This window comes from Epinephelus moara, chromosome 5 (assembly GCF_006386435.1).
Source record: "Epinephelus moara isolate mb chromosome 5, YSFRI_EMoa_1.0, whole genome shotgun sequence".
In the NCBI taxonomy this organism is placed as follows: Eukaryota; Metazoa; Chordata; class Actinopteri; order Perciformes; family Serranidae; genus Epinephelus; species Epinephelus moara.
Window position 1 is genome coordinate 46,060,763 of NC_065510.1, and position 4,672 is coordinate 46,065,434.

At 37.9% G+C, this 4,672-nt stretch overlaps 1 long non-coding RNA gene across 1 annotated transcript; it reads right to left on the reverse strand.

The window, feature by feature from the left end:
- Positions 1 to 1,321: 1,321 nt before the first annotated feature.
- LOC126390154 (uncharacterized) lies at positions 1,322 to 4,225 on the reverse strand. The gene is made up of 4 exons (XR_007569930.1): positions 4,130 to 4,225; positions 1,824 to 1,931; positions 1,658 to 1,729; positions 1,322 to 1,501 (listed from the first exon to the last, which is right to left on the reverse strand). It is a non-coding gene; the product is annotated as an uncharacterized LOC126390154 (long non-coding RNA).
- Positions 4,226 to 4,672: the final 447 nt, after the last annotated feature.

Genomic DNA, 4,672 nt, shown 5'->3' on the forward strand with positions numbered 1-4,672 from the left:
TAGAATCAAATAACGAATTAAAACCAACTTATCGGGGGAAATGGACACTTGAACATACATTAGCGTGATAATAACTACCTAAAATAACAAGAAATATGTTTGGAGAAATTTTATTTGATGTGTACTTTGAGTTGTTAGTGTCCCTTCGGAGGGACTAACAACCTAAGCTAACAACCGTTATATTAGCTAAATATTTAGTTTCACCCAGAACATTTAGATTTAACATTTAACATTTAGATTTAGCATTTAGATTTCAATCAATCAATCAATCAAACTTTATTTATATAGCGCCTTTCATATATCAAAAATGCAACCCCAAAGCGCTTGCCTTTCATATATCAAAAATGCAACCCCAAAGCGCTTTACAAACTAAAAACATACAAAAAAAAAAAAATACTACAAATATTGAAAACCCGCCCCTCCCACCTAACATTTAGATTTAGATTTAGATTTAATATTTAGATTTATATTTATATTTGGCATTTAGATTTAACATTTAGATTTAGATTTAGATTTAATATATAAATTTAGATTTAGCATTGAGATTTAGATTTAGAGTTAATATTTAGATTTAACATTTAACATTTAGGTGCCACATTTAATATTTAGATTTAACTATTTAATATATTTCTAAGTTAACAAATATTGCTGTAAATGTGGTAAAAGGTGACGTTAAAAAAATCACAACACTTTTTTAAACATTGTTTGAAGCTAAATGTGGCAAAATGTTAATGTTATTTTCAGCGTGAGACACTTTACAAACGGCACCCCATACTAGAGGAGGTGGAACATTTCACATACTTGGGCAGTACTGTGGGCACTGGAGGAGGGACAGAGGCTGACCTAAAGAGCAGGATCAGTAAAGCTAGGTTGGTGTTTAACATGCTCAGGAAAATCTGGAGCTCAAAAGACATATCAATCAACACCAAAATCAGAGACACGAAGAACAACAAAACACACAACAAACAGGCTGCAAACTTTCATGAACACCTGCCTCAGGAGAGTACTTAACATCTGGCGGGGAGACAAAGTAAGTAATGCAGACCTGTGGAACAGAACAAACTGGGATCCCACTGACTAACATATTCTAAGGAGAAAGTGAAGTTGGATTGGATACACCTTCAGAAAATCTGCCACAAACACTAAACCAATGAGCCCTGAAATGGAACCCACAAGTAACTCAGTGGCGGATCTAGGATTTTTCTAAGTAAGGGGCCATCAAGGGGCCACATTTCTCATGGAGGGGCCAAGTATTTGTCCAACATGCATGCACACAGTCACATTTATGATAAGGTACGTACATATACATTTCACCAGTCAAACCTTTTTCAAACACTTTAATTAAAAAAAGTGTAGACAGTAAAACTCATTTTCAATTTTACATTTACACAGTCTCTGTACCAGGAGTCATTAAATGCCCTTTTCCATTTAGCATGCTGCGTCTTGGGGAAGAGCTTATGGACAGGCTGCACAGGACCCCCTGCTCTAGACTGGGAAATGTCTGGAGAGAAGCAAATTAAATAAAAGTTGAAGTTACTTAATTGTTAATGCCCCTTAACTTTCAACAGCTGGCATTCAGAAACAGTAAATGATTGTTAATGAGTGCATAGTTTACTGAAATTTACAGAACATTTACAGAGTGAAAATATGAGCATACCATCAGGTCCTTCTGGAGCAGAATAACTCTTTGACTGCTGCAAAGGATCCTGTGCACTGCACTGGAAGATATCTGAAAGCAGCAAATGAAAAATTACATCAGCAAAACATAAGTCTACTCTCACAATGACATACACAAGCAGTTAATTACCTTCCCATATCCTTACCATCAGATCCTGCAGGAGTAGCACTGTTTGGTGACCCTGGTGGTTCTGCAGACTGTTGGCAAATGTCACCTGCAACAATGTCACTCTGGTCGTCGTCCAAGTTTGTAGCTAAAACACAAATACGTGTCACAATCTCCAAGCTTGTATGTAGCTGAAACCATGTTGTCTAACTATCAAACCACAACTATTAAATTAAAAATTAAGAAAAAGATTTGAAGCCTTGAAATATCAAAGTGAGCTCTGGTAGAGGTGAGGTGCAAAAATTCAAGTATTCGGGATACTGAAATTATCGTTCACTCAGCAGTGTCCAAAATTTTTTGCTTAACATATATGAAATTGTAAATCCTATTTATTTATTGGAATACTACAATTTCATGACTAAACACAACATGGGATTACACAATGTGCAAGTATACTAATCTTCAGTGAGACAGAGATCCAGCTATAGATGAATGTCAAGGCAATGCCTACATTCATACAAACTTTGCTGTGGTCAAGTAAGGTGGATCTGTACTTTGATACACTGTTCCTTTAATTAAGGATACATTCACTTACTGTTTTCACTGTTTTTATTCACAATAGTCACAAACAGAAGAAAAAATATAGAGTGCCCATTAACCAAAATGTGGCGGAGATTGTCACAATAACCCTTCATTACAATTACTAGTAAATTGGTACAAACGAGTGTGTTATGAGTTTAACATTCAAGTTCAATCAGCTAATTGCTAAAGTTACTCATCAAGCAGAAAATCTACAAACATTTAGCGCCAATGTCAATTCAGTCAATTTCAATCAATTTTGTTTTTAAGCCCAATATCACAAATCACAATTTGCCTCACAGGGCTTTACAGCATACGACATCCCTCTGTCCTTAGGACCCTCACAGCGGATAAGGAAAAACTCCCCCCAAAAAAACCCTTTAACGGGGGAAAAACATGGTAGAAACCTCAGGAAGAGCAACTGAGGAGGGATCCCTCTTCCAGTACGGACAGACGTGCAATAGATGTCGTACAGAACAGAGAGACAGAGAGAGATGCAGGACACACGGTAATGACAGTAGCTTACAACAACATTAATGATATTATAATTATAATTCTGGCTGTTGTGGTACAATATGTTGAAAGTATATATTAATATCTGATAGTGTACATATTGTGACAATAATCATATGTGTATAATAACAGTAGAAGTATGACTAATGATAACAGCAGGAGCAGGAGGCATCTGGCAGGACCACGGCAGCAGCACAACTACACACGTCACACCATCCAGGCATCGCTGTGATATAAGTTAACCTGAGAGACAGTGGAGCACAAAGGCTCCGGAGAAAAAGCCGAGTTAGTGACACGAAGTATAGCCGAGTTAGTGTTATGAGTTTCAATGTGTGGAACTAGAGTAACAAATGGTTTTTGTTGTGGTTCACTGTCCCAACTCTCCTGGAAGAAACCCTGGAAAACAGAATCACGGAGTCAGTGAGTGAAAGAGTGAACCGCCATCTTCTCCTTCGGATCTCGGTCCTTTTTTTATTACAAATTTCCAAAATCATGGTATAAAACAATTAACGTCCCCTAGTGTAATCATGTTTCCGTTTCAATTGTCCGTTGGTTAGTTCAGATTTAAATACATCAATACAGTTGTCTCTGCTTTTCACACATCAGTGGGTAACATCTTCCACACACACATTCACAGACATAATCATGTCTATAAAAATAAACATCACTCTTTCTCTCAAGTGCAATAATATTCAAAGAATAGATCATGTTTTTAACTTGCATAGATATATTTTTCTTTAACTCAAGAAATCCACCATTATATTCATGTCATAATGTAAACAATAAACACCATTTAGCTTTAAATGAACATTTAAATGACTTAAGGGTCAAAAACATGAAACAGTACACATAGGGAAAACTGCTCAACTTATAATGCATCTTTAAACACAGACCAGACAAATAACTGCTCCTGTATAACTTTATATAACTCCCTTTAAGTTATAAACTGTAGACCATCCTTCCTTTAACATTTACAATCATTCATAACATGTCAGGATACCTCAACAACCAAAATAAAAACATGCCAGGGAGTGAGGACACCAGCACGCGGAGTCACACATACACAATCGCAGTTCACACACACTAAATGGCCGCTAGCGCCATTGTTTACAAAAGCCTGCGCCTCGCGGTTATAAACGCGGCTTTTCAACTTGGCTCCACACATCCAAAATTCGACAAAACTCTTCACATTTACAATACACCACTATACACTTCAGGAGGAAACAGTCTTTATAAGTTTCACCGAGTACCGACCTGGAAAACAGAATCACGGAGTCAGTGAGTGAAAGAGTGAACCGCCATCTTCTCCTTCGGATCTCGGTCTGAGGGAAGAGGGAGGGGTCCCTCACCTTAGGCACCGCGGTGCAACGATACCTGCACTTTGGTTCCGCCTTTTTTTTCCTTCCCCCTACATTAGCATTGCCTTCAACAATAAAATTTGAAATTATATTAAACATTGAGCTGGTTATTGCCGGCATTAATAAAGTACGTGTAAAATAATACACTTGTGTGAACAACAGGTTTGGACCAGGAATAAACAAAAAGTGACTCAGTACTCTCACATTAAGGTGTATCACATTAGCAAGATGCAGTAACAGGACACAAGAGAGAGAGAGAGAGAGAGAGAGAAGGAGAGAAGGTGCCCGGTGTATTATAGGGGGCCCCCCGGCAGACTAGGCCTAAGTCAGCCTAACTAGGGGCTGGTACAAGCCGAGCCTGAGCCAGCCCTACCTATAAGCTTTATCAAAGAGGAAAGTCTTAAGTCTAGTCTTAAATGTGGAGACGGTGTCTGCCTCC